This window comes from Hypanus sabinus, chromosome 3 (assembly GCF_030144855.1).
Source record: "Hypanus sabinus isolate sHypSab1 chromosome 3, sHypSab1.hap1, whole genome shotgun sequence".
Lineage (NCBI taxonomy): Eukaryota > Metazoa > Chordata > Chondrichthyes > Myliobatiformes > Dasyatidae > Hypanus > Hypanus sabinus.
Window position 1 is genome coordinate 62,109,952 of NC_082708.1, and position 21,545 is coordinate 62,131,496.

Genomic DNA, 21,545 nt, shown 5'->3' on the forward strand with positions numbered 1-21,545 from the left:
CAGCCAGGTGAGCAGACTATGAAAAAGAAAACCCTTCCCATTTCTCCATTTCTTCACTCTGAAAAAGATCTGCAAAATTTCTATTATTATGAATAAACTCTTCTCGGGTGACCTAGAGAAACTAGCAGTAGCAGAACGTTGCATTTGCAATGCCCATTATGACTTCGACAGTACAAAACTACTGTGCTGTGCCAATGGCTTTTGGGACTACCTGGTGATGGAAGCCATTGAAATAAAACAGGAGGAAAAGATTTTTAACAAGTACAAATGTCTCACTCTAATTCAGAACTGGAATTCATCTGTAAACAAGGTGGGACAGCAGAAACATGACTCAATGGGGACTAACCAATCAGGAGGGATGGATGACAGGGATATAAATGCCATTAGATTAGACATACTCAGGCATCATCCCTGATGTAGATGGCAGAGTCTGATATCAAAACGTCAGTTAAAATCAATACTGTAACTGGCTGAAAGCCCGAGATGAACTTATTCATTATATATATACCAGAAAAGCGCTAGATCTTTTTTTATAACTATTGTCATTCATACTCAACCACTTGAGTTCTCTCCTATATTCTTCCCATAGTTTTAGAGATTCACAAGTACAATAGTCCTAATGTAATAATCCTCATTACTGTTGACCTGTAAACTTTTTGATTCTTTTTGAGCCACTCTACTGGCGAAATTCATAGAATCTGAGAATTATGCAGCATGGAAACAAGCACTTTGTCCCAATTTGTCCATGTTAACCAAGGTGCTTAGCTACATGAACCCATTTGCAAGCATTTGGCCAATATCCCTCTAAACTATTCCTACCCATGTACCTGTCAAAATGCCTTTCAAATGTTATGACAAAAACTTCATATGTCAACTTGTTCAATATGCCCTCTACCCTCTGTGTAAAAATCTGCTCCACAGATACCTTCTAAATTTTTCCCCTTTCAACTGAAACATATGCGTTCTAGTTATATATTCCCCAATTTTAAGAAACAGATTATAACTAGTCTGTCTTTTTCTTATATTTTTATAAACCTCTGTAAAGCCACCCTTTGCTCCCTTCCATCCAAGGAACTGTCAACTATGAGCCTATTCAATCACTCCTTAAACTCAAGCCCTCCAACCCAGGCAAAACCTTATTGAATCTTTTCTGCCCTTTGTCTAACTTAGAAAAATAGAAACATAGAAAACCTACGGCACAATACAGGCCCTTCAGCCCAAAAAGTTGTGCCGAACACGTCCCTATCTTAGAAATTACTTAATCGCATCCTTCCTACAGTATGGAAACCAAATCTGCATAAGATACTTTAATTGCAAATCATCCAAATGCTTGCAATCCAACATAAGAATTTTTATACATTTTTATTGACATCACAACTCCTATATAATGAATGTAATCATATCCATCCATTTGCCTGCTTTCTAATCTGTTGCATTCTTCCTAAAACCAGTAATAATGTTCATTTTCCACTTCTGGAAGTTTACAGTCAAATTAATGTTGTTGCCATTGAATCACCATTACAATGTGACAGATATTCTTATTCTTCTGCAGTCTAAAGCAGCCTTTTTTAACACTTTTGCCCTGGAAAAACCCTTGAAATAATTTTCAGTTCTCAGGGATCTCCCACATAAAAATTATTACATCTACAGCTTATGGTATCAGTAAGATATCAGTAAGTTGTAGATATAATAATCCAAAAGTAATTGCCAATGTTCTTTTGGGTAGAGAATGAAATGTTAGCCAACCTTTCTTGAAAAAACAGGTAGTTAAGCTGAGGTTACATTTTTTGAAATTAATCTTTTTTTCCCTTTCACAAATTTTTAAAACTCAAAAGGCAAACACAAAAAATTCCTGTTAAATAACTGGCTTACACCAAAATGGGATTTAATTTTTCTAAAGGTAGGCCCGATAAATTTAACTTAAGTAATGGTTGTAAATTGATCTCAATTAGTGCTATTTACAACATGAAAAATTATTAACAGTATTGTAAATTGTAAAGAAACTAAAAACCATAAGCCAAAGCAATATGAATAAAAATATAGCCTAACACACAGTTTTATATAAGACTTTAAAAAAACATTTTCTTATTAAGTAACATAATCAGGACAAAAAATAGGCCCAGCATATGAAACCTGTACTTGTTCTTTGCGGCACAAATACTCAATTCTGGATTGAACTTGAGATAAGCACACATAGATTTCTCCTTAAACTGAAATGAGATCATTTCTATCCTTGTCCTTGATGCTTATTAAGCAAGGAAGAAGTTTGCTCACACATGAAAGAAGTTGAAAACTGCAGTAGAATGTTCATTGCTTTCCTAGGATACACTTCGTTCACATAAATCCAGAACTTGGGTCGCGGCAGGTCAGTAAAACGCATCTTGAGTGTATGATCGGACTGCAGCTCACAAATTTCTCCTCTTCATTCAAAGTCAAGTTCTCAGACTGACCAGAAAATTCGGAGAAAGAGTCCCTCACCCCATAAGTCCCATAAATCAGTCAGCGACATGTAAGGGAAGCTGGGGGAGGTAATTCATGAGGGAGAGGCTGACGTCACAGCCCAAGTTGGGGGGAGTCCATTCAATGCTCAGAAAATGCATTGCCCACTCCTCATCAGCCTATCGTCCTCCCCTCCATACAATACAGCACTCACCATCAGCCTACCGTCCACCCCTCCATACAATACAGCAATCACCATCAGCCTATCGTCCTCCCCACTGAGCAATACAGCACTCACCATCAGCCCACTGTCCTCCCCTCCATACAATACAGCACTCACCATCAGCCTATCGTCCTCCCCTCTGAGCAATACAGCACTCACCATCAGCCTATCGTCTTCCCCTCTGAGCAATACAGTACTCACCATCAGCCTATCGTACTCCTCTCCATACAATACAGCACTCACCATCAGCCTATCGTACTCCTCTCCATACAATACAGCACTCACCATCAGCCTATCGTCCTCCCCACTGAGCAATACAGCACTCACCATCAGCCTACCGTCCTCCCCTCTGAGCAATACAGCACTCACCATCAGCCTATCGTCCTCCCCTCTGAGCAATACAGCACTCACCATCAGCCTATCGTCCACCCCTCTGAGCAATACAGCACTCACCATCAGCCTATCGTCCACCCCTCCATACAATACAGCACTCACCATCAGCATATCGTCCTCCCCTCTGAGCAATACAGCACTCACCATCAGCCTATCGTCCTCCCCTCTGAGCAATACAGCACTCACCATCAGCCTACCGTCCACCCCACTGAGCAATACAGCACTCACCATCAGCCTACCGTCCACCCCTCTGAGCAATACAGCACTCACCATCAGCCTATCGTCCTCCCCTCTGAGCAATACAGCACTCACCATCAGCCTACCGTCCACCCCTCTGAGCAATACAGCACTCACCATCAGCCTATCGTCCTCCCCTCTGAGCAATACAGCACTCACCATCAGCCTACCGTCCTCCCCACTGAGCAATACAGCACTCACCATCAGCCTACCGTCCTCCCCTCTGAGCAATACAACACTCACCATCAGCCTACCGTCCACCCCTCTGAGCAATACAGCACTCACCATCAGCCTATCGTCCACCCCTCCATACAATACAGCACTCACCATCAGCCTATCGTCCTCCCCACTGAGCAATACAACACTCACCATCAGCCTACCGTCCTCCCCACTGAGCAATACAGCACTCACCATCAGCCTACCGTCCTCCCCACTGAGCAATACAGCACTCACCATCAGCCTATCGTACTCCTCTCTGTGCAATTTAGCACTCACCAATTACCAGCCTACCTTCCTCCCCTCTTCTGCAAAACAATGCTCACTAATTATCAATAGCCTCCCCTATCTCGCATCAAAAATTGAGAATAGACTCAACCAAATATATATGGTCCTTCTGCGCACTCCCAAACTGGGAGATTGCTAATGGGACTTCTCAGTCACAGCTCCCCACCACGAGCGCTAGCATCACGCATTGCACAAAGTTCAAAATACCATGTTCATTTTGTTTTTATCTCAATCTCTCATGGAATCCCTTGCAACCTCTCATGGAACCTTGGTGTAAAGACTATGGTATCTGCAATTTTTCTGATTATCATTTACTGATTAAAAATATGTATCCTTTCAAGGTAAAATATTTTCTGAGGAATAAAATGTATATTTAATTTCCTCCAACTGTTAACTCAAAATTATTTCATTGGCAATATGTTCTTGCCGTCTTTTTGTGGAAAAATCTTACTCAAGCTGAATAGACTCAAGATCAAATTATATGTTTTAGACTTCACAGAGAAGTTAAAAATCTGCAATAATTCCATTTCCACCTAAAGATTTTTAAAGTTGTTAAGTTATGTCAACATTATTTACTTCTCACCCCTTGAGATTCAAACAAGGCAAGCTGCTATTATAGTAAGAAGAGTCTCAGTATGATTATTTTCCCTTTTGACACATGCTTCCACCTGGTACATCGATTGTATAATTCAACATTTAATGTCACATCATGGACAGAGTTGAAAAAAGAGTTTGCATGCAACCTGACTTCCTATTAATTTCCTGTCAAAATATTGCTTTGTGTTAAAATTAGAGAATAGATTATAATATAGGTATTAAACAACTCAAAAGTCAGCAAATTGATTTTGATTTTCTTGATGATGCAAATTGAGTTCATTAGACAATTTTTTTTGGATACATTTATGTTTAGAAAGTCACTGAAAACCCTATATAATATTCAACAGAGAAATCCAACTTAAGAACTAATCTAGCCTGGGTACTCTATGAGGACACAAGTTGGATAAGCAAGCTGGATTCCTTATTTGGAACTTTTGATTTCAATCTAAAGAAATGTTATAATTTTGATCTCTATAGAAATAAACACTGTTCATTTGTTACAAAAATCCTTAATGCCAGAGGTTAATATAAGACTCGCATCAATTTAAATCCAAATTTAATGATTCCACCAAACAATCTCCTCCCAAGAATCTCAAAAGAAAAAAAAACCTGACTGAGTTATTAAAGTGGCGAAGGTTACAGAATCGGTGTTGGTGTTTTGCTTTCTCTACTAGCATGTGGACAGAGTCAATGAACCTGTTATAATTTTTGGAAAAGTTAAGAAAAGGGATATATGAGGGGAGGGCAGTGGATTTTGTCTCTGTACAGTGGCAAAGCCTTCAGGAAGGTCTCACGTGGTAGGCTCGTCTGGGTGGTTGAGTACCATGGAATGCTGGGGAAGCTACTTAGGTAGATCCAAGATTGTTTCAGAGGTAGGAAGCAGAGGATGGTGGTTGAAGGTTGTTTCTCATATTGGAGACCGTTGTCTAAGAGTTGGTATTGGGACTTGTGCTATTTGTTACTTTTACACAATAAAATGCATGTGAATGCACAAGGCTTATTAGCAAGTTTGCAGATGACATGAAATTAGGAGGTGTTGATGATATTGAAGAAGGTTATTGTAGATTTCTGGAGGATCTTGATCAGTCAAGGAACTGGGCTGATGATTGGCAAATGAATTTCAATAGAGGTAAGTGTAAGGCAATGCATTTTGAAAAGTCATATCAGCATTGGACAGTAGGGAACTAGGAAACATAACGGAACTGAGGGATTTAGGAGTACCAGTGCGTAGTACATTGACAGAGGCACCACAGGTACATAGGTTGATGAAAAGGTGATTTAGCATGCTGGCTTACGTCATTCAGGGCATTGGATATAAGAGTTGGAGCATTATGCTGTGGTTGAATAAGTCATTGGTGAGGCTACACTTAGAATCTTGTGTCGTTTTGGTCACCCTTTGACAAAACAATGTACTAGGATGATGCCTGGACGAGAGGCTGACAAGGCAAAGTCATTATTTCTCAGAGTATAGAAGAATGGGTGTAATGATATCATTGGGCCTGTGCAAGGCACAGGACACCATTTGGTACCATGGTGTTTTAGAACATCTGAATTGGTTGATTGTTGTTTAATAACAGTCATTATTCATTCAGTTTCTTGTGATTTTCTTGAGCTACTTACACCTTGAAATGTGGTCGGTTGCTGCCTTCTGTTTAAGCTTGTTAAGTTTATTTTAATAGGCTCAGGGATTCCGTGTTACTTGCATTATATAAGTGCATGGCTGGTTACCACCAATTGCGTCGCCCTCATTTTGAGAAGTTTAGCATTTGCGGTGTCGCTCGGACCGAGCCACCAATGTTCTTTTTGGATTATTATGATTAAACTTTTGTCACTGTCTCCATATGAGAGTCTGTGTTTCCTCTGTACTTGGGTTCCGATATTGCCAGAGCACATTGTGACAATGGGGGCAACCTTTGAAACCATGAGAGGCATAGAAACGTAAAAAACCTACAGTACAATACAGGACCTTGAGCCCACAAAGTTGTGTCGAACATGTTCATACCTTAGAAGTTGGTAGGCTTACCTATTGCCCTCTATTTTTCTAAGCTCCATGTACCTATCCAAAAGACTCTTACAAGACCCTGTCATATCTGCATCCACCACTGTTGCTGGCAGCCCATTTGATGCACTCACCACTCTCTGTGTGTAAAAAACTTACCCCGACATCTCCCCTGTACCTACTGTCCAGCACCTTAAACCTGTGTCCTCTTGTGTTAACCATTTCAGCCCTGGAAAAAGCCTCTGACTATCCACATGATCAATGCCTCTCATCATCTTATACACCTCTATCAGGTCACCTCTCATCCTCCGTTGCTACAAGGAGAAAAGGCCGAGTTTACTCAACCTGGCATCCTCCCCAATCCAGGCATATCCTTGTAAACCTCTTCTGCACTCTTTCTATGGTTTCCACATCCTTCCTGTAGGGAGGCAAACAGAACTGAGCACAGTACTCCAAGTGGGGTCTGACCAGGGTCCTATATAGCTGCAACATTACCTCTTGGCTCCTAAATTCAATTCCATGATTAATGAAGGCCAATGCACCATATGCCTTCTTAACCACAGAGTCAACCTGGGCAGCTGCTTTTAGCGTCCTATGAACTCAGACCCCAAGATCCCTCTGATTGAAATATAAGATGGAATGTAGCAGCCCTTTGTTCAGAGAGGGTGGTTCAAAATTAGGGGGTATTTTTACGATGGGGGTTGAAGATTTAAAAGGAACTTGAGGAGCAACGTGCAAAGTATGGTGATCCAATGAAACAATCTGCCAGAGAAAGCGTGGAGGCAGATATCATTCAAGAAGTACTTTGATAGCTACATGGAGGGGAAGGACAGAGGGATATAGGCCAAACACAAGGCACTAAGTCTAAATCGCTGGGCACCATGAACAGCGTGAATTTGAAGCGAAGAGCCTGCATTTATCCTGTGTTGCTCTGTGACTCTACGGCCCAGAAAATAATGGTATGAAAGAAGACAACAGACAGATAGAGTAGAGTAAGATCGATTTGTCTTCTCCCAATAGTCAAAATTTATGTGAGGCTTACAGCTGCAATGTTGACCCATGACCTTGTTTATCGATGTTTGATTTTTCAGGTTGTAGCAAAGATCAATATTGGCAGCTGAGCCCTTACAGTGCAATGAACCTCCTGCAATAAAAATCTGAATATAAACAAAATGTAAGTTGTAATTCAGTCTCAGCCTTCAGATTGCATTGAAAACTTTGCTGCATGGTTCATTTCTCAACTGAATTGGAATTCATCTGATTCGCAGGTATGTATAATTGCATTCAGCTGTATTCTCCAGTCAGCCTGATAAGAATTGTAAATAGGTAGAATATGTTTATAGTATTAAGAAATTTAGAATGGAATGATCCCAACATAGTTGGCTAATACAAAAAGTAAAACAGTATAATATCAAAGCCTTATGATCAGATTAAACAATATATTTATTTGGTATTATATTGGAAATAGCTGTCTCAGGCATTTGTAGGTTATGCCAATTTTGGATTATCCTGCTACATAAGCATAGGGTGAATGAAAGCTTGACTTGGACCTGCTCATATGACTTCCTGAGTGTATGTCATTCAAGAATGTGCACATGCAGCACCTAGCAACAAATATTAAGTATATTGCAAAATCTGGTTTCAGTGCTTTCTTAGAAGTTAGGCACAATTCTTAATTTCTGTTGCTGTATTTTTGCCACTCATAAATTCCACCATGTGTGTGCAGAAACTGCAAAAGAACCAATAACCAAGAAACTAGCAAGAAAGGATATAATCTTTCTATTCAGCAGTAACCAATAAAATACACAACTAACTATATTATAAGAAATTAAAAAATGAAGATGGCTATAAAAAATGAGTCAGGCAGCTCCTGGGGGTGTGGTTAGTGAGGGAGGAAAAGACATATAATTAACTTCTCAGTTCAAAAATATTTCACTGGGAATTTCATAATTTCAGATCTTGTTCTACATTATTACTCGTTTTAGGATTTTGCCATCTAGATTTATCTTTTTGTTATGTAATCTCTTCTAACATCCATTGTATCACAGATCTTCTCCTTGTTCCCTCATACACCACCACCAGCTTTTCACTTCTTTCCCGACTTTTTCTGCATCTAATTACCTGAACCTTCCCAGTTTTTTCCAGCTCTGATTAAAAGCCACCAGTCCGTAAAACAGATCTGTTTCTCTGGCACAGAAGATAGCTGTCACATGGACTCTTTCAAGCATGTGACTTCACAATGTTCTAAGTTCAAACTAAATTTATTGTCAAAGTTTGTATATGTCACCATATGCAACCCTGAGATTTGTTTTCTTAAGAGCATACACAGTGAATCCAAGAAACAGAATAGGATCAATGAAAGACCTCACTCAATGGGACAGACAAGCAACTAATGCGCAAAGGACAATAAACCGTGAAAATACAAAAGAGAAGATTTCCAGTAATAATAAGTAAATGAGCAATAAATATTGAGACATGAGATGAAGAGTTCCTGAAAGTGAGTCCACAGGTTGTGAGAACAGTTTGGTGATGTAACAAGTGAAGTTAATTGAAGTTATCTCCACTGGTTCAAGAGCCTAACGTTGAGGGGTAATAACTGTTCCTGAACCTGGTGGTGTGAGCCTTGAAGCTCCTGTACTTCTTGCTGATAGCAGTAGCAAGAAGCAAACATGGCCTGGGTGGTGAGGATCCCTGACGATGGACGCTGCTTTCTTGCAACAGCACTCTGTGTTTATGTGCTCAATGGAGGAGATGGACTTGGCTGTATCTTGTATCTATTGCCTTTTGTAGGATTTTCTGTTCAAGAGCATTGTTGTTTCCATACCAGTCCATGATGCAACCAGTCAATATACTCTCCATCACACATCTATAGAAGCTTGTCAAAGTTTTGGATGGCATGCCAAATCTCTGCAATCTTCTGAGGAATTAGAGATGCTGTTGTGCTTTCTTCATAATTGCACTTATGTGCTGGGCACAGGATAGATCTTCTAAAATGATGACACCGAGGAATTTAAAGTTGCTGATACTCTGTACTCTAAATCTCCCAAGGAGGACTGGTTAACAGACCTCTGGTTTCCTCCTCCTGAAGCCAATAACCGACCCCTTGGTCTTGTTAACATTGAGTGAAAGGCTGTTGTAACACCACTCAGCCAGATTTTCAACATCCTTCCTATATACTGACAGCTTTGATTTGGCCAAGGACAATTTTACTTCAGATTTCTAGTACTTGCAGTATTTTGGTTTTAGGACAGCTAAAGAGAAAAAAAAGTTAGCAAGAGGTTGGGTTCTAAGGAGTTTCTTAAAAAGTGGAAAATTAAGGAAGTTCTGGGAAGAAATTCTAGAGCAGAGGTACCACATAGGTGGTTAGGGTAAATTGAGAGACTACATTAAAAGTTATGACAATAAATGAATGATGGCTAACATTTATCAGAATCACATTTATCGTGAAATTTGTTGTTCTTTTTCATTGGGAGTACGATGCAAAACACAAAAATTACTACAAGTTACAAAAGGAAATATTGCAAAACTCAATATTGAGATGGTGTTTGCGGTTTCAAAGAACATTCAGAAATCTAATGATGTATGGTGCGTGTCTTTAGGTTTCTGTAACTCCTCCCCCATGGTAGTAATGCAAAGAGTGTATGACCTGGATCTATAGTGATGGATGTCCCTTTCTTGGCGCACTATCTTTTAAGACGTCCTCGAAGGTGGGGAGGGTTGCTTGTGTAATTGAGAGTTTTAAATTAAACTCTTTGAAGCCTCTTGTAATTGAGTGCATTGGAGGCTCCATACCAACCTACAAGTCAACCAGTTACAATTTTATCCGCCATGTATCTATAGAAATTTGCAAGCGTTTTTGTGACTTGCCAAATGTCCTCAAAGTCCTAATGAAGTAAAGCTGCTGGTGTGCCTGCACCATTACGGCATTAATGTGTTGGACCCTGGATAAATCCTTTGAATGTTGTCGCCCAGAAATTTGAAGTTACTTACCCTTTCTACTCTTGACCATGCAATGAGGACTGGTATGTGTTCTTCTAATTTCCCCTTCCTGAAGTCACCAATCAATTTCTTGGTCCTACTGATGTTAAGTTAGAGAAAGTTGTTGTGACACCATTAATATATACGGGTAGCTGACAACAAATATAAACTGATTAAATGTATTAAAGAAACTGGAGAAGTTGTCCACACATGGATAACAAGAGATGTTAGGTATTAGTATCTGAATTAGAATCAGAATTAGGTTTAACATCACTGTCACACTTATGTCATGAAATGTTGTTTTATGACAGCAGTACATAATAGAACACCATAGATTACAGTAAGAAATGAGTGTACTGTCCTGGTTCAAAAGGATGACAGGAGTGAAGGTAGGACCGATTAGAGATAAAAGTGGGAAGATGTGCCTGGAGGCTGTGGAAGTGAGCGAGGTCCTCAATGAATACTTCTCTTCGGTATTCACCACTGAGAGGGAACTTGATGACGGTGAGGACAATATGAGTGAGGTTGATGTTCTGGAGCATGTTGATATTAAGGGAGAGGAGGTGTTGGAGTTGTTAAAATACATTAGGACGGATAAGTCCCCAGGGCCTGATGGAATATTCCCCAGGCTGCTCCATGAGGCAAGGGAAGAGATTGCTGAACCTCTGGTTAGGATCTTTATGTCCTCATTGTCCACAGGGATGGTACTGGAGGATTGGAGGGAGGCGAATGTTGTCCCCTTGTTCGAAAAAGGTAGTAGGGATAATCCCGGTAATTACAGACCAGTGAGCCTTACGTCTGTGGTGGGAAAGCTGTTGGAAAAGATTCTTAGGATCTATGGGCATTTAGAGAATCATGGTCTGATCAGGGACAGTCAGCATGGCTTTGTGAAAGGCAGATTGTGCCTAACAAGCCTGATAGAGTTCTTTGAGGAGGTGACAAGGCATATAGATGAGGGTAGTGCAGTGGATGTGATCTACATGGATTTTAGTAAGGCATTTGACAAGGTTCCACATGGTAGACTTATTCAGAAAGTCAGAAGGCATGGGATCCAGGGAAGTTTGGCCAGGTGAATTCAGAATTGGCTTGCCTGCAGAAAGCAGAAGGCCGTGGTGGAGGGAGTACATTCAGATTGGAGGGTTGTGACTAGTGGTGTCCCACAAGGATCTGTTCTGGGACCTCTACTTTTCATGATTTTTATTAATGACCTGGATGTTGGGGTATAAGGGTGGGTTGGCAAGTTTGCAGACGACACAAAAGGTTGGTGGTGTTTTAGATCGTGTAAAGGATTGTCGAAGATTGCAGAGAGACATTGATAGGATCCAGAAGTTGGCTGAGAAGTGGCATATGGAGTTCAACCCAGAGAAGTGTGAGGTGGTACACTTTGGAAGGACAAACTCCAAGGCAGAGTACAAAGTAAATGGCAGGATACTTATTAGTGTGGAGGAGCAGAGGGATCTGGGGTACATGTTCACAGATCCCTGAAAGATTCCTCAGAGGTGTATAGGGTAGCTTAGAAAGCTTATGGGGTGTTAGCTTTCATAAATCGAGGGTTGGAGTTTAAGAGACGTGATGTATTGATCTAGTTAGGCCACTCTTGGAGTACTGTGTCCAGTTCTGGTCGCCTCACTATAGGAAGTATGTGGAAGCATTGGAAAGGGTACAGAGGAGATTTACCAGGATGCTGCTTGGTTTAGAGAGTATGGATTATGATCAGAGATTAAGGGAGCTAGGGCTTTACTCTTTGGAGAGGAGGATGAGAGGAGACATGATAGAGGTGTACAAGATATTAAGATGAATAGACAAAGTGGACAGCCAGCACCTCTTCCCCAGGGCACCACTGCTCATTACAAGAGGACATAGCTTTAAGGTAAGGGGAGGGAAGTTCAAGGGGGATATTAGAGGAAGGTTTTTCACTCAGAGAGTGGTTGGTGTGTGGAATGCATTGCTTGAGTCAGTGGTGGAGGCAGATACACTACTGAAATTTAAGATACTGCTAGACAGGTATATGGGGGAATTTAAGGTGGGGGGTTATATGGGAGGCAGGGTTTGAGGGACGGCACAACATTGTGGGCCGAAGGGCCAGTAATGTGCTGTACTAGTCTATGTATGTTCTTATTTTTACTGTTATGCTGCATATATTTCATTTAGCAGCTCCGTAAGAGCAGTATGTTCTGTTTTCAGCTTGTCTGATTATTGTTGAAGATAAGAGGTGAGAGGAAATGTGTGCCATCCAATTGGGATGGTCGGGTTAAGGGAAGGTTTCTCTGGTGAGGGACACTAATGTTGGGCCTGGGGCTTTTGTTCAAGAGGAGATGAAGAGGGAAGATGCAGGAGAGAAGAGATTGTAGGATTCGACCCAGAGCACGACTGTGATTCAATGAAGCTAGGGGCGAGATCGATTGAGGATCGGTAACTATGGAGAAACTTTGAACTCCAACTTGTTCATGTTAGACTGTTACATTAAAATGGGCCCTTTTTTGTCCTTTTCTTATCTTAACCCTTTAGTCAAATTAAGAATTATAAATATAATCTTTTAATCGTATTTACAGGGTTTTGGGGTGGGAGTGCACCTCAATCTCAAAGTCTGGGTGGGGCGAGAGGTTATCTACTCCAGACTTTCATACCAAATGAGACCGGGGGCTTTGTAAGTATTTATCAGAAATTAAGTAATTAGTGCAGAAAGAGAGCAAAAAAGTAAAAAAAAAATTGGTGAGGTAGTACAAACGTGTTTGTATATCTGGGTCCATTGTCCATTCAGAAAACTAATGGCAGTTGAGAAGAATCTGTTCCTAAAACTTTTGTACCTCCTCCTTGATGGTAGCAATGAGAAAACAGCATGCACTGGGAGATGAAATTCTTTACGATGGATGCCACCTTTGGGGCATCACCTCGAAGGAAAGGAACAAGCTGCAAGGTTGTAGTATGTTTGAAGATAGCGAACATTACAGAATGCAGCAAAGGAACATAGAGTAAAAGAAAGGAGTAATTAAGATTGAAACAAGAAAGGAGTTACAGAGATGTAAAAGCAAAGGTTTAGTCAGAAAAATAATGAGTAAAATATCCTCAGAGATTTGATTCAATTAAGAAAAAGGAGAAGCAAATAATTGAACAAATATTTTGTGTCAGTCTTCAAGGAAGAAGGCAAAGCAAGTCTCCTGGAAATGATTGAAAACAACAGGCAGAGATTCTATGAGAAATAAAGAGTTTAGTTTTTTTCTCAAAAAAAAAGTATCAGAATAATTAACGACACTGAAGGAAATAATTTTCCAGAATTAATGAGTTGAATCCCAAAGTTTAGAAAGAGTTGAATATGGAGATGGTTGGCACAATCACAATGGTAGTCATTTTCCACAGTTCACTTTATTCCAGAGTGTTTCCTACAGACTGAAAGATAGCAAATGTAACCAAATGGACTAAGGACTATGAGTAGGGAAATAATAAGAACTACAGTTCAGCTGTCATGCTGCCATTTGAAGAAAAGGAATGCAGACACTGTTCTGACAAAGTGGTAAAAAGATCCTCAGAAAATAAAGGATTATGCTGAGTCAATATAAATTCATGAGAAGGAAATACTCCATAACAAATCTGTTAGAGATAATTGAGGTTATTATTAGCAGAATAGATAAGGTGGTATCAGAAGATGAACTGGTAAAGAACAGGAAATGAGACCTTGGCAAACTAGATATGCTTATTTTGAATGCCAATGTGAACATAGTACCATAAAGCATAGGAACAGAATTAGGCCATATTGCCTATTGTGACTGCTCTGCCATTCAATCATGGCTGATTTTTCATCTCTCTCAATCCCGACCTCCGCTTTAAATATATTCAATGACTTGGCCTCCCCAGCAGTACATTGTAATGAATTCCACAGATTCACCACCCTCTGGCTGAAGAAATTCCGTCTCATCTCTGACTAAATGGACATCCCTCTACACTGAGGCTGTGCCTTCTGGTACTAGGCTCCCACCACTATAGCAAAGAGCAGTCAATGTTTCAGGGTGAGACTATCTGATGAAGAGTCTCAGCTCGAAACGTCAACTGTTTATGCTTTTCCACAGATGCTGCCTGGCCTGCTGAGTTCTCCAGCATTTTGTGTGTGCTGCTTTCAATATTTGACAGGTTTCATAGAGATCCTCCTGCATTTTTCTAAACTCCAGCAAGTACATGTCCAGAGTTAACAAATGCTCCTCATATATTAACCGCAATAATTCCTGGAATCATCCTCATGACCATCCTCTGGACAAAAAAGGATTGAGTGCTTCCTGGTGTATATGACAAATAAACTCTTCTCAGGCTACCATCCAGGTGCAGGTATCAATTTTAACCAACATTTCAATGACAAACTCTGCCATCTTCATCAGGACTCTCTGATAACTGGACTCCCTCTGATATCACCACATTTTTTTCTCAGATAAGGGCCCAAAACTGCTCACAATATTCCAAGTGCAGTCTGACGAATGCCTTATAAATCCTCAACATCACATCCTTACTCTTATATTCTAGTCCTCTTGAAATGAATGCTGACATTGCATTTTCCTTCCTATCTACTGAAGTTTCTGCAGATGTGGCAAAGATTTTAGGAGGTAAACTGGAAGGAACTGCTTGACATTGAGTCAGTTGAGGAAGAATGGGGTCGATTATTCACAGTGCAGGAAATGTTCATACCCAATGTCAGGATCAACTACATGGATGAATAAAGATGTGAATTAATATTATTGAAGAAAAGACAGCTATACAAGGAATACAGAAAAATTAGTAATGATTTTAACCATGGGGCATATGAAATTATGAGAGCTATTGTCAAGAGGGAAATTCAGATTACCTAAAGGCAGGTTCAGAAGGATGTTGCTGATAATGCTAAGACTGATCCTAAGAGATTTTTTCAATACTTTAGTAGTAAAAGAAACATCAAAGAGGAAGCTAAGTGTATTAGGAATAATACTGGGGTGTTAAATTATGCAGGGAAGGACATAACAGATACTCATAATTCAGAATTGTTGAAGTATTCACCTGTGAAGATGTTAGTAATATGCCAGTAAGTGTAGAGGAAAATAAGGTTGTTTTAAGTGACTCAGAGATCTTAGAAACTGAGGTCCTGCTTCAGCTGCAAAGGCTGGAAGTTAATAAATCTCCGGAGCCAGCCAACATGAATCCAAGAGTTCTTAAAGAGGTCTGTGATTATATATACTAACTCCTAACATATAGTTTTCAAAACTCATTAAAGACTGGTGAAATTCCTAATGACTGGAAATGCACTAACATTGTCCCAGTATATAAGAAGGGTGACCACACTGACCCCGTTGACTCCTTTTTCAAAGAATATGACTTCCCTTCCTCCACTATCAATGCTGCCCTCGACTGCATCTCTTCCATTTCATGCCCAACTGCTCTTACCCCATCCTCCTGCCACCCTACCAGGGATAGGATTCCTCTTGTCCTCACCTACCACCCCACCAGCCCCTGCGCCCAGTGCATAATTCTCCAAAACCTCTGCCACCTGGATCCCATCACTAAACATATCTTTCCCTCTTCCCTGCCACTTTCTGCTTTCTGCAGGGATCACTCCCTATGTGACACCTTTGTCCATTCATTCCTCTCCACTGATCTCCCTCCTGGCACTTATCCTTGCAAGTGGATGAAGTGTTTCACCTGCCCCTATACCTCCTCTCTCACTACCATTCAGGGCCACAAACATTCCTTCCAAGTGCGGCGATGTTTCACTTGTGAGTCTGTTGGGGTAATAAACTGTGTGTTGGTGCTCCTGGTGTGGCCTCTGGTATGTTGGTGAGACTAAACGTAGATTGGGAGACTGTTTCACTGAGTGCCAGAACAAGCGGCATCTTCTGGTGGCCACCCATTTTAATTCCACTTCCCATTCCCGTTCTGATATGTCCGTCCATGGCTTCCTCCACTGCTGTGATAAGTCCACACTTAGGGTGGAGGAACAATACCTTGTATTCCATTCGGGTAGCCTCCAACTTGATGGTATGAACATCGATTTCTCAAACTTCCAGTATTGCCTCCCCCCTTCACTATTTCCCATCTCCTTTTCCCTCTCCCATGTTATCTCCTTGCCCACCCATTGCCTCCCTCTGGTGCTCCTTCCTTATGGCCCCCACCCCTTTCTTTCTTCCATGGCCTTCTGTCTCTTTCACCAATCAACTTCCTAGCTCCTTGCTTCATCCTTCCCACTCCAGGTTTTACCTATTGCCTGGTGTTTCTCTCTCCCCTTCCCCCACCTTTCAAATCTACTCCTCAGCTTTTTTTCTCCAGTCCTGCTGAAGGGTTTCGGCCCGAAATGTCGACTGTGCTTTTATCCATAGATGCTGCCATGCGTGGTAATCTATGTGTGAAGCCCAAAGAGATGGGGGAGATCAGGAATGGATATTTTGCATCTGAATTTACTCAGGAGATGGACACAGAGCCTCTAGGAGTGAGACAATGCAGCAGTGAGGTCATGGGTCCTATACAGGTGACAGAGGAGGAGGCAAATCAGGTTGGACAAATCCCCAGGGTCTCCATCTGACCTGTGGGGGGTGGGGGTAAGAGCAGAAATTGCAAGGGCCTTAGCAGAGGTGTTTAAATCATCCTTTGTGACAGGTGGGGTACTGGAAGATTGGAGAATAGCTAATGATATTCTACTGTTTGAGAAAGGCTCCAAGAATAAACCAGGAAATTATAAGCCGTGAAACTGACTTTGCAGGTTGACTCTGTGGTTAAGAAGGCATATGGTGCATTGGTCTTCATCTGCTGTGGGATTGAGTTTAAGAGCTGAGAGGTAATGTTGCAGCTATGTAAGACCTTGGTCAGACCCCACTTGGAGTGCTGTGCTCAATTCTGGTTGCCGTACTACAGGAAGGACTACATGGATGGCTACATGGAGCTTAGAAAAATAGAGGGCTATGGGTAAAGCCTATGTAGTTCTAAGGTAGGGACATGTTCGGCACAGCTTTGTGGGCCGAAGGGCCTGTATTGTGCTGTATGTTTTCAATGTTTCTATGTTTTGGTATTGGGAAATTTATTGGAAGATTTCCAAGGGACCAGATAGATAAGTATTTGTATAGACAAGGACTGATAGTCAACATGGCTTTGTGTATAATAAGTCATCTCTAACCAATCTTATAGAGTTTTTCGAGGAAGTTACCAGGAAAGTTGATGAAAGCAAGGCAGCGTAGGTTGTCTACATGGACTTTGACAAGGTCTCACATGGGAGGTTAGTCAAGGAGATTCAGTTGCTCCTTCAAGATGAGGCAGTCAATTGGAGTAGACATTGACTTCATGGGAGAAGCCAAAGAGTGGTAGAAGCTGGTTGCCTCTCTGATTGGAGGTCTGTGACTAGTGGTGTGCTGCAGAAATCAAATGCTCGTTCTGTTATTGTTTGTCATCTATATCAATGATCTGGATGATAATATGATAAACTGGATCAGCAAATTCACAGGTGAGGGTGTGTGCTTTGGACAGAGAGGAAAACTATCAAAGCTTGCGGTGGGTTCTGAACAAAATGGGAAAATGGGCTGAAAAATAACCGATGGAATTTAATTCAGAAAATGTGAGGTATTGCACTTTGGAAAGACCAATCACTGTAGGATTTAGACAGTAAGCAGAAGGGCACTAAGGAGTATAATAGAGCAGAGGGATCTGGGAATACAGATCCACATTTTATTGAAAGTGGCATCACAGGTAGAATGTGTTGAAAAGAAATTAGCACATTGACCTTTGTAAATCAGTGTACTGAGTACAGGAGTTGAAATATTCTGTTGAAATTATCTAAGACATTTGTGAGGCCTAAATTTGGAGTACAGTATTCAATGCAATTTTGGTCACCTACCTATAGGAAAGATGTAAATAAGATTGAAAGAGTGCCAAGAAAATTTACTAGAAAGTTGCTGGGACTTGAGGACCTGAATTATATGGAAAGATTTAATAGATTAGGACTTTATTCCCTATAATGTAGAAGACTGAGGGGGGATTTGATAGAGGAATACAAAATTATAAGGAGTATAGAAAGAGTAAATGGAAGCAGGCTTTTTCACTGAGGTTAGGTGAGATTACAACTTGAGGCCATGGGTTAAGGGTGAAAGATGAAATATTCAGGGAGACTTTTTCAGTCAGTGGGTGGTGAGAGTATGGAACGAGCTACCAGTGCAAGTGGTGGATGGGTGATCGATTTCTGTATTTAAGCAAAATTTGGATAGGTATCTAAAGGGGAGGGCTGTGGTCTGAATACAGGTCTACGGGATTACATGGAATAATGGTTTGGCACACACTAAATAGCTGAAGAGCTTATTTCTGTGCTGTAGTGTTCTATGACCCGATGACTTTAATAGAAGAATATTGATCACATTGTGGAGCTTGTTTACACCAAGTTCTACTTATCACAATGTAAAGTCCTAATCTTTATTTTGTTTAATAAGTAGTTAGCAAAGCCATTACAACAGCTGCTTGAAACTCAACTTGTCTGGAACTTACACTTGCTTTATATCATCAACTCACTCCCTTCCTGACCCTTTCACAATAGCACTTTCACATACTTGATGAAGATCTTGATAATCTATTGTTGATAAACCTCATCCCTGCCTGTTTGAACATCTTAAAAGTGAATTCAATGAATCACTTAAACATTAGCTAATTCAGCTCATTCTAATTTGTGTTGTACAATTTTTATATGAGTGTCTGAACCATTAGCGTTATATCTGACCCACAATGAAGTTGTACATAGATGTTGCTGTGGTATTCATATTGACTCATCTCCTGCAGAATTTAGTGTTATTAATTCTAATCAACCAATCAGAAGAATTTAACTCTAAGTGGCTCATAAACATACCTTTCATTTGATTAGTGCCTTTCAAATCCTGTTGGTGTTCCAAACTGATTACCTATCAATGAGTACTTTTGAGTGTATGCTTATGGTAATGAAAGAAACTTGGCAATTAAAAAGTGCTACAAATAAATGGCTTTATCATCTGTTTTGAAGATTAATGTTGGCTAGAACACTGTAAACATTTCTTATTCTTAGTGAAGCCAAAAGAACCTATTAGGGCCTCTGCTTAACATCTGATCTACAAGAAGGTGCATGCTTCAGTGAAGAAATCCTATCCTTAGCACATTTATTTCAAATCTCAGGAATTGAATTTAAACACTATTTTCTGGATTTGGGATAAAAAATATACTACCAGTGCACCATGACAGAGGTGCATTTTTATAGACGTAATCGATTTGAGTGTGGCAGAGTAGCGTAGTGGTTAGTGTACCACTGTTACAGCGCCAAGACCCGTGGTGAATTCCTGCCGCTGTCTGTAAGGAGTCTGCACATTCTGCCATGAGTTTCATCTGGCTGCTCCATTTCCTCCCACATTCTAAAGATGTATCGGTTGATAGGTTAATTGACACATGGGTGTATTGGGCAATATGTGCTCATTCATCTGGAAGGGCGTGTTATCACGCTGCACATCTAAATAAATAAATTAAACTAGAAAAGGAGGCTATGAAATAGACTATGCTAGTTTTTTTTTTACCAGAAAGCAAGACAAAATGGTCTCATGTCATAACTTTCAAATTCGCCTTAGGGTGGTCTGTTATTGAACATAATTTGACCTAATACCAATAACTCAAATAGTCAACAGAAATTACCAAAATACAGGCTTTTTAAACAGCAGCAGCAAAAGAAATGTGGTAAGTAATCTCATTGAAAAATACAACTTTCTGATGTTTACCTGTTTAGCATATATAGAACCAATAGTCACTTGCTCAAAATAAGGGGTTGACCATTCTAAACTAACATGGGGAAAAGCTTATTTCACCCAGAAGGTAAGGCATCTTTGGAATTCTCCTTCAGTAAGATTCTGGGGGCTTATTTGTTTGGAATATTCAAAACAGAGACCGATACGGTACAGATATTCAGTGAATCAAGAAACACGCTAAAGGTTAACTAAGGTGGTGAGGAAGGCCAAATTAGCATTCATTTCAAGAGGTCTAGAATACAAAAGCTGGGATTTGATGCTGAGGTTTTATGAGACACTGGTGAGGCCTCACCTTGAGTATTGTGTACAGTTTTGAGTTCCTCATCTTAGAAGAGATGTGCTGGCATTGGGGTGTGGTGGGGGGGGGGGTGTGGTGTCCAGAGGAAGTTCACAAGGATGATTCCAGGAATGAAAGGGTTATATGAGGAGCATCTGATGGCTCTGCATCTGTACTTGCTGGAATTTAGAAGGATGGGGGGGGGGGAACTTTTGAATGTTGAAAGGCCTAGACAGAGTAGATGTGGAAAGAATGTTTCCCATGGTGGGAGAGCCTAGGACAAAAGGACACATCCTTGGGATAGAGGGGCATCCATTCAAAACAGAGATGCGGAGAAATTTCTTTAGCCAGAGTGTGGTGAACTTGTGGAATTTGTTGCCATGTGCAGCTGTGGAGGTCAGGTCATTGGGTGTATTTAAGGCAGAGATTTATAGGTTATTGATTGGACATGGCATCAAAGATTATGGGGAGAAGGTTGGGAAATGGGGTTGAGGAGGAGTCATGATTGAATGGCAGAGCAGACTCAATGGGCCAGATGACCTAATTCTACTCCTATGTCTTATGGTCTTATGAAAGGGTCCTGGGGATAATGTACAAAAGTGGTGCTGAGATAAAAGATCGGCTAAGAAGGGCAGGGAAGGTATGAGAAACAGAATTCCCTTATCTTTCTTGTGTTCTGAGTGTTATCTGGTATAATGCATATTTACTATTAATGGTAAGATTATAACCAAAATCAATCCAAATCTGTAATAGATGGCCTTTTACCAATCATCAAAGTTTTAATACAATGTTGAAGCACTAGGTAGATATTCTCTCCAGATGAAACTCAAGCCTGGTTTAAAATAAATGTCAGACATATTTAAAATCGAAAGAATGAACACTGTTATCTTTTCTAATGAATTATGTTAATTAAAGCATTAGATACTTGGTCACACGATTAAAGTTGTCAAGAGGATTTATTTATTTGCATTAGTTTAATACCAAGCAAATGTCAAACAGTGATGGGTTTAAGCAATTGCCATTTTCATAAGACTTTCACAAGGTCAAATGCAAATGAAATGTGGTCAACCCATTGCTGAGATCTCAAATGGTCTGAAACAGTCCTAATTAAAAGTCATTGCAAAGTTACAGGATTCAAGATAAAAAAGTTGG